Source organism: Hydra vulgaris, chromosome 12 (assembly GCF_038396675.1).
Source record: "Hydra vulgaris chromosome 12, alternate assembly HydraT2T_AEP".
NCBI classification, from domain to species: Eukaryota; Metazoa; Cnidaria; class Hydrozoa; order Anthoathecata; family Hydridae; genus Hydra; species Hydra vulgaris.
The window spans coordinates 432501-442500 of NC_088931.1; the positions used below are offsets into that span (position 1 = coordinate 432501).

General features: G+C 27.2%; 1 protein-coding gene and 1 long non-coding RNA gene across 3 annotated transcripts in view; one reads left to right on the top strand and one right to left on the bottom strand.

Annotated features, from left to right (window-relative positions):
- The window catches only part of LOC136087730 (uncharacterized), a 20561-nt gene extending 19925 nt beyond the window's left edge, over window positions 1-636 (bottom strand). The window contains exon 1 of one of the 2 annotated variants that reach the window (XM_065811152.1): window positions 586-636. The gene's annotated coding sequence lies outside the window, so the exon portion shown is untranslated. Of the gene's footprint in view, window positions 1-482 lie in introns of both variants that reach the window. The other variant, XM_065811151.1, reaches the window with a different exon arrangement.
- Window positions 1-10000, top strand: part of LOC136087731 (uncharacterized) — a 17336-nt gene that overhangs the window by 3898 nt on the left and 3438 nt on the right. The window lies entirely within an intron of this gene.

The window sequence follows — 10000 nt, forward strand, 5'->3', positions numbered from 1 at the left end:
TGCTTTTGACACCATTTAGTTAGTATTCCTAAAACATTCTTAAGGGAAAATAAAAATTATTTTTAAAAAAATGTTTGAACTAAAGCTTTTAGTATGAATCGTAAAAATAAATTAAAAAATGATTTTAACAGGAGGTCACTATTTAATATTAGTATTTTTTCTGATTTTTACTTAAAGCTGCTCCTATAATAAAAAAAAATTATTTCTAAACAAATAACTATAATTATAAAAATACTTTTGCCTTAGTTAGAGATAGAAGTGTTTCATATGTATGTTAGAAGTGTTTGACATTTAAAAAAAAGACAAGTTACAATAATGAATGATATTTAAGTTACCACATAGAAACTGTGTTATATCATACAAAGTAAAAGAAAAACTTTACACAAAACAAAATCTACAAGGAGGAGTTGCAGTTTAAAAATTACAATCTATTAAAATCAGTAATAAAGTTAGTCAATATTGTTACAAGCTAATAAATTTACCTTGTTACAACACTTAATAACCATAATCAAATCATATTCATTAAATTGCTTTTTTTTCTAAACTAAAAGCTATTTAAAATCTCCAAATATAAAAAAAACTAACTTGTTGAATTCAACCTTCTCCCAATAGCAAATCAAAAAAAAGGAAATCCTATGAAAGTATAAAAGCCTATTATAGTTTGGAGTAAATCACGAGACATTGAAAACAAAAGGATTTATATACATATCTATTTTATTAGAATAGATTTATTAAATGAGACTAATGCTATCACCTGACTGAATGTAATCACCGCATTTATTATGATTTTACGCAATTATAAAAAAACCTTTCTTCAAAATACAAAACATAAAAATAAAATGGTAAAATAGCTGTGTTAATGCAAATCTTATTTAAAACTAAAAATATTTTTTTTTAATAAATATAAATACAGGGCAGTTACTAATTAAAATAAAAAATGCTTTTATTATGGAGTTTTAAGTTTTATGCCTAATTAAAACTATGAATTACAAAACCAAGGCGTAAAACTACAATTAGAATTATGGTGGTGTGATTACTAATGACTCGTTGAAACAAAATTTGAGGTAAACAAAGGAAGGAGCATATTGATTTTGTGGCTATAACTTGAGATTATTTCGCTTGTATTAGTCAGTTTTCCTCCATCTTTAACAAGTTATTATTCATTGAACCATATGTCCAAATTTCCAAACAACCATTGCCTGTGAAATAATATTGTTTATGCTCAAAATCATTTTTATTAGCTGTAATAAGATTTATTTAGAAATACATAATAATGTATTAATATTTGGAAATGTAGTAATATCAATTTAGAAGTTATCTAACTGTAAAAAAGTAAGTAGAAAATCTTAATTCCTAATATAACAAAAAATTTTGTAAAGGACATAATGAAACTTAATCAAAACAAAATAATGTGATAAATTGAAATTGATAGTGTCATTAATTTTAATTTATCAAACAATAGTTTTAAAATTTAAAATAATCAAAGTTTTTATATTCCTTATAACTGTTTCAAGTTTTGTGTATGTTAAAAAACTTAGCTTGATGTATTTTTATTTTCGTTTTAAAACATAGAAATTTTAAATAAATTGTATTATTATCAGTGCTAATTATTAATTAATACAGGGTGCGCCATTATAACCTATATAATGTTTTGTGTGTGCCATACTATTTCTAAATGTCTAAATTAGTTGTTATTTCAGATTTATTTTATTTGTATTATGCCTTTTTTTTGTTCGTCTCAAAACTGAAGAATAAATACTGCATTTTAAATTGTATTATAAAACAGAGCTATCTGTGACAAATGTAATTTATGAATAGGGCAAACCGAAAGATAGACGCTCTGCCTTAAATCATAACAAAATGCTGACTGTTATTTAAAATTTTGATTCAAATTAAATCAAATTTTTGGTTTCGGGCTTGATTTAAAGACGCTAATTTGCCCACATCCAGTCTGGTCAGCAGCAAGTAATGCCAGGGTGAAGGAAAGTATTGAACAAGGTCCGCGAAAGTTTGTTAAGTGTTAATCACTGTATTTTGGCTTATCTACAATTTCAATGAGATGACTTTTGAAACAAGGTTTTGTCGTAATGATTGCTTGTTGATAAAATGTAATTCTAACTGCCAAGAAATGGAGTGAATGCGAAAAAACTTAATCCAAATATTTAAAGATGTTTCAAATAGATATAAAAAAAAATCTTAAACCAGTTAACTTCCTTGATGTCACTTTTAATTTAGCCCAAAACACCTATAAGCCTTTCAAAAAACATAACAATAATCTACAATACATCCAAACATCTTCTAATTACCCACCACAAATTATGAAACACTTACCTACTTCAATATCCAACAGACTTTTGCGAAATTCCTCTAGCGAAGTTATATTTAATCAATCTAAAAACGAAAATGAACATGCACTAAAAAATAGCGGATACAAAAACTGCTCCTATAATTTCTTAGCGTTTTTTTGCTCAAAATTATTAATTGCTATAAAATTATACAAAGGCATTTAAAATATCTAGATTAATATAAGTCTAGTTGAAAATAATACAAAAATTGAACATGTCATTTCGAAAAGGACGGAAGTCCAAAACTTTTAGTTTATAATATAAAAAAAAAACTAACTTGTTGAATTCAACCTTCACCCAAAAGCAAATCAAAAAAATGGAAATCTTACGAAAGTATAAAAGCCTATTTTAGTTTAGAGTAAATCACGAGACATTGAAACAACAGGATTTATATACATATCTATTTTATTAGAATAGATTTATTAAATGAGACAAATGCTATCACCTGACTTAATGCGATCGTCGCATTTATTATGTTAGATTTTACGGAATTTTAGGAAACTCTTTCTTCAAAATACAAAACATAAAAAAAAAAAGGTAAAATAGCTGTGTTAATGCATATTATATTGGGTTAGGGTTTGGGTTGCTTTCATAACCCTAATAACTTGTAGTGAGAGGAAATCTCAACTGCCCCTCCCCTCTTATCATCTCGTAAGGACTCCTTGAGCTTACTGGATAAGATTTTGTTTTGTAACTTAAAAGCATCCACAAAAAAACCTTCATCCGGTGAATAAGCTTTTAAACCCATCTTTACAGTCTCTTCCATTCTTTCAGCAGCTCCATTAGATTGAGGATGGTAAGGTGGGTTCTTTTAACGTAAGCAACCTATTTTCTTAGCCACTGGTGTAAGGTGGCATCATGAAATTCTAAAGCCTTATCGGGCAGCAAATCTTCTGGAACTCCATTCCTCGAAAAAACACTTTGTAGTTCTGACGAACTCATTTCTCATTTTTTTAGGAAGTAAAATAAGATCATCATTACATATAATTTCTTTTCCAATAGTCAATTTATAGTCTTTCTGCTACAGAAAACCTTCTCTCAAGAATTTTTCAATTTCTGATTTTGATGTTTATGAATACTTTATCTTTTTCTGTTTCTTTTATTATCTGCTCAAGGTTCACGGTATCTGACTCGACGAAGTGTATAAAGGTTTTTTGGTCCTTTTCTTCATCTTGTGGTAAAAAAAAACAATCTTGATAATGCATCAACAAGAGGAATGTTTTCTTTCTTCTTATAGCTTATTTCATGGTCATATGCCGTCATTTACAGGACCAATCATAAATTTCTAGCAGATATTACTTTATTGCAATCAAATATAAACTCTAATGGTTTGTGATCTGATATCAATTTCAATTTCCAACCCAACAAAAAATGCCTAGCTCTGTGAGTTGATCATGCAATAGCCAACGCTTCTCTCTCGATATTAGAATATCTTGTCTCAAAAAGATTCGTAAGCAATTCAATACAGAATGACCAATTTGTGAAAGTATCGCAAATATAGTTTTTTCACTGGCAACAGTTATTAATTCTAGATCTTGGTTGATGTCATAAACTTTTACAACAGGATTCTTGCAATGGTTCTTTTTTAGCAACTTAATTACATGTCGATGTTCTGTTCTCCATTCAAATGTAACTCATTTCTTTCTTAAATTACTTAAAGGTAAAAATTTTTCAGCATATTTTCAATGTGTCGACCATAAAAGTTTACTAATCCTATAAAGAACTCAATTTCCTTTTTATCATTATGAAGACTTATTTTGAGTATTTTGCTGACTAAATTACGAACTGGGATAATGCCCTGTTCTGACAGGTTATTTCCTAAAAATGAAAGACTTCTTGTTTCATTCACTATTTTTTCTTTAATTATACTCATTCTGGGTTCTTTTAATTTGCTCAAAATTTAACTCAAACTCGATTTAAGTTCTTCAGCATTTATACTAATGACACATATATCATCTTGAAATTTAGTAATATTAGGAATAATATCATCTACAACATATTCCATTGCTCTTTAGATTATTGCGCTTGCAGTTTTTTTTCCAAAGGTAAACATGTCCATCGTAACAATCGGATATGCCATTTTTTAACAATATGTTTTCAATAATTCTGTGCCATTTGAAATCATGATTTTTTACACAGTCTTCAACATTAATTTGTGCAATAATCATTTTCAATTCAGTTTCCAAGTTTACCTCAAATTTGCTTAGAAATTTAATAACTGTAAAATCAAAGTGTTTCAGACGGGGGTTTTGTAATTTAGGTTTGAACAATAATACCGAAATTTTTTAGGTATGATTGTGACCTGACTTCTGGTATCAACTTGTATATTTATATTTTAATCATTTACTTTTACAGAAATCTCTTATTTTGCACTATTCATGGATTATACACTAGCACCTTCGTTTTCTATTTCTTCAACTTTTCTTTCATACTTGATGTTTGCTTTGCATACGTTTTTAAATTGGTTCAATTTTCCACATTTTTTACAATTTTTCCCAAATGCTGGGCACTTTCTAGGTAAGTGTTGAAGGCCACAATATTTGCATTTAATTGTTTTTATTTTATTTTTATCAATATATATATACAAAGGAAGGTCTTGGTTGTTTTCTTTTAAAACAACATAGACCTCCTTTTGTATATATATATATATATATATATATATATATATATATATATATATATATATATATCGTGTATATATATATTTATATATATATATATATATATATATATATATATATCGTGTATATATATATATATTTATATATATATATATATATATATATATATATATATATATATATATATATATATATATATATATATATATATACATATCTATCGTGTATATATATATATTTATATATATATATATATATATATATATCGTGTATGTATATATATATATATATATATATATACATATTTATATATATATATATATATATCGTGTATATATATTTTACTATATTTAGGCCAACTTAGACAAATAATTATTGCTAAAAGAGTTCGATTTTTAGCATTCAAACAACAAAGCAATGAAAACGTTGTACCATATGCACAAAGAGTAATCTTTGTGGATTTAGTATTATAATTAGAATTAGATAATAAGAAACTAATGATTCGAAACTTACTGTATACGTCATCCAGTTCGAAGGCAGCTTCTGTAATTTCTTTAATCTCTGCTTTTCTTTGGCACTCAAGTTCAATATGGGCTCATAACATCCCAGCGTAAACAATGGGATGCTTGGTTTTCAGATGGTACCTGATACCGCTAGTGTATCCATCAGTTAACTTGATTTGGGTTAGACACTCAATACTTTTGCAAATTATTAAAAAAGTAGGATATTTTAGGAGAAATCACATTTTTAAACCATAAATTAATTAGTTTTGTGTAATATTGAAAATTTACGCAATAATCTCGTATTTAGTAGGTTTTCTCCTTTATATAATAGAATTTGAAATATTTCATTCAAACAAAGATTGCAAACTCTTAATTCGAGTTTATATACATTTAAATACATAAGTTATTTCAAGATGAACTTAAAAATAAAAAATTACTACAGTAAACCTACCTACAGTTGACAACTTCTTTGTTATTGTTTTTTATTGAATTATAACGTCGTATTAACGTTGGCAATCTTTTTTAGATGCATCTTTTGCAATCTTTTTTAAATGCAATCTTTTTTAGATGCAAATCTCTTGCAATCTTTTTTAGATGCAAATCTTATGAAAATGATGCTATTGCATTGGTTCGTTACCATACTATTTAGTAAAACTTTTATTTACAAAACATAAGGTTAGTAAGTATTAAACGCGCATTTATTCTGCTTGAATGTTAAAGTTCATGTTTTGCTCGGGGGCATGAGAATCGTGAAATATCTGTTTGGGGCGGCAAATTATGAAATGTTTCGTAAAAATATATATACAAAATAAAACAAGCTTATTTTGTTTTGTAAATAACGTTATGAAACAAAACGCACATTTCTTGTTTCGTAAAAATACGGTACGAAACGAAACAAGTTTTACTTGCTTCTTAAAAATACGATACAAGGCGAAGTGATATTTTTTTGTTTCATAACGTTACGAAACTAAAATTTTTGTTTTGTACCATGTCAAACCGAATTATTCCGAAAGGATACGAGAAGATGCAGATGCTTAGTTCATATGTATTTGTGAATGTAAGTGTGTATGCGTGTTTGTATATATGTATTTGTATGTGTCTATATATTTGTTTATTCAATGTGACTAATGCTAAATAACTATTATTTTTTTTATTACTATTGTAATTATTGTTATTTTTATTATTCTATCTTTATTACTATAATTTTTATTGTTAGCATTGTATTGTTATTACTGTTACTACTACCAGTTTTAGTGTCATTATTATTTCTTTTTATTATCATTATTAGTATTTTTACTCCTAAAACTTTTAATGTTCGTTTTGTTATTGCTGTGGACGAATAATATTACTACTTGCATTAACGATATTTTTATTAGCTTTTATCTGCAAGGTTTTTACGATTATTTAATTGCAAAGTTTTTAAGATTAGTACATGTACAATTTGTAAACTTTCGTGAATGTAACACCTATTTCAGAAACATATTTTATTTTAAATGTTTACAATATGTTATTGTATTAAAATATCTTCCATTTAAATTAAACGGTAATATAATTAAAGGTTTGAATATTAAAATTTGTATCAATTAATTTTTCATTATTTTTTACAATATTATAAGTTTAAAAGCATATTTGCTATGCAAAATAAATATAAAAAGTTATTATTCAATAATGCAGTTTGCACATAAGAAAAACAATTTTTAACAGTATTTCCAATTACCTGATATTTAGATCTGATAGTAAGTAATTTTTATTATTTTCAATCATTTTGCTCCGATAAGATATCAGAAAAAGAGAAAGGATCTGTGAAATATGATTTGAAAGCTAAAATTACTTAAATCAATCCGTCAAAAGAATTGTCAGCTTTCTCGTTTAGAATATTTCTCAATAAACCATTTTGGTTTTTAAAAGAGTCAAACTCATTAGCGGAAGTAAAATATTCTAAACCTTGGTAAATTTTAAACTGCAAACGATGTCTTAATTTAATGGTTACTGAACCATCAACATGAGAGTTGCTATGCTTCTGGTGGCCTCAATGTAGATCTTTGTTTAATCAACCCTCAAAGGCTTTCCTAACAACTTGTGAGCAATGTTTGTATGGTCTAAGAGCAAGCTTTTTCGATTGACTGAAATAATTTTTATATTTGAATAAAATCTATCAAGTACTCCAAAGTTAACTGCATCATATGCAGTTAACTTTGTACGTGGCAGCAATGTGCCCTTGTTTATTCCTTTTTCATTTTTTTTTTCATAATGCCTTGAACTCAATAGGTTGGATCTACTTAATTGCAGTTAAAACATGTCCAAACAATTACTGAGCAACCGACATACATATTTAATGTTGTCAGAGCCAAACATTAAACTTTGATACATCACTCCATAGTACTTTCAACCATTGATGTGCTGTCCAATTAAAATGTTCTCTAACAAATTTCAGTTGTGTCCTATAATAGTTTGCCAAAGCAAGAAGTTTCTACAGGGTGCAATAGTCAAAAAGGTTGTTTTAAACAAGGCTTCACTGTTGCATAAGAGTAGGAAATTTGTTGTCACAGTGTAAATTTGCTAAAAATTTTACTTAAGTGCGTCCTGCCATTGACAAAAATGACAAAGTTATGCATTTCTGCATTTCTAACTTCAGCAATACTTGGAAGTGATTCAGTTTTTGAAAAACTTTTAATATATAGCCACCTATTAATCGCAAATGTTCATTCCATTGATTTTTGTTGCATTAACCATTATTATCTTGTTGCACAATTAAGTTTCACACCATCAGTTAACAGCATCAGGTAAATATTTAATATAACCCTTATGTAAAATTGATAATTGAATGTTTTTTATATAATATTTTATGCATAAATTTTAAAGTATATATATATATATATGTATATGTATATATATATATATATATATATATATATATATATATATATATATATATATATATATATATATATATATATGTATGTATATATATATATATGTATATATATATACATATATGTACGTATATATATAAATGGGTATGGAGTTGTAAAAAAAAAGTAACTCTGACACCGACTCCAATTGTTGAAATTTTCCGAGTACGACACAAACTCCAACTCCGAATTTTATCTTTGTGAATCTTATCCACAAGCTATGATGTAGCAACGTTCATCTATAGCAGCCCAGAACTTTTTTATTTACTTATAAAATAATGTTTTTAAAATTTTTTGCAAACTATTTGTCTAAACTTGTTTTATACTTATTTTAATTCTCAGACTTTACAACAACATCTAGGAGTTTATTCTAAATTTAGCACACTATCTTTGTGAAAAAAATGGATTATTGATTTAACCGATGCACGAAAGTCATTTATTCTGCGAGGAGTGAACCACTGCATCCTGATTTTAACTTTTTGGCCTCTAATTAAAAAACATGGGCTATCTAATGGAATACTTGACTTAAAGATTGATTTGATATTAAGATTGATAAATTCCAATTTGTTTAATATCTTATATAAATGAATCAGATCTCCTTGTTTTCTTCTGAGATTCAAATTAGTTAAACCCATTTTAACCCGTTTTTTAAAACTAAGCATTCAATTTGAGGATGATATTTTCGTGGCCCCGTGTTGAACTCGTTCAAGCATTAACATTTTCCCTACATTTGGCGAACTCCATGCTGTAGCCGCAAATGCAAAATGAATTCCACATAGAAAGTATTCAAAATTATCCACATATTACAATCTCTTTTCAAAGGCATTTCTTAATAAACCCAATACTTTTAAAACGTTGTTAACACATGCTTATGTTTGATGTTTCCATCTCATATTTGGTTGTGCAAAAATACGTAGATCTCTCGATTATACACAGTTGGAGATGTTATAAGTTATTGCATTTACATTCTTTGTGTATTTCTCGTTAAAAGGGAGTGTGTTGTCTTGGTTATAAGGAATCATTTCCCAAACATCCCAACTGCCCCATTTTTTTCTTGTAAATTATGGAACTTCTTGCCATATTTTATTTCCAAACAATAAATTAGATAGTAACTCCCCCTCTGATTATAACACAAACAAAAAATGGCTTCGAGTCCTGTATCTAGAAGTATGACTTTGCTTAATCCAAACTGTGATCTTATTGCAAGACATGGGTCTTGACCCATGTCTTGCAATAAGAGAGATGTAATAGTTAACCTAAACCCTTCACCTATCGTATCACCATTAATTACCACTTTACTTGTTCGTTTTCCAACTATGTTACCAAAAATGGTCGTTGTCCCTGGATCAGTCCGATAACTATATGATGTCATTTTAACCAGAGGTACAGATTTAACCGCTCGACTTGTTGCAAATTTAAAACGTTCGTATTAATTTGACAATTATTTGTAAAATAAATAGCGGTATTTTATTTATATGTTTATTTGTTTAATTAAAGTTATTTTTCTTTAAGCGCTCAAGCAACTTTTATATTACCACTTTTTATTAGTGTATGTTTGTTATAGTTTTGTTTATTGAAACACATATTTTTAATGTGGATTATTGCTAATTTAATTGATC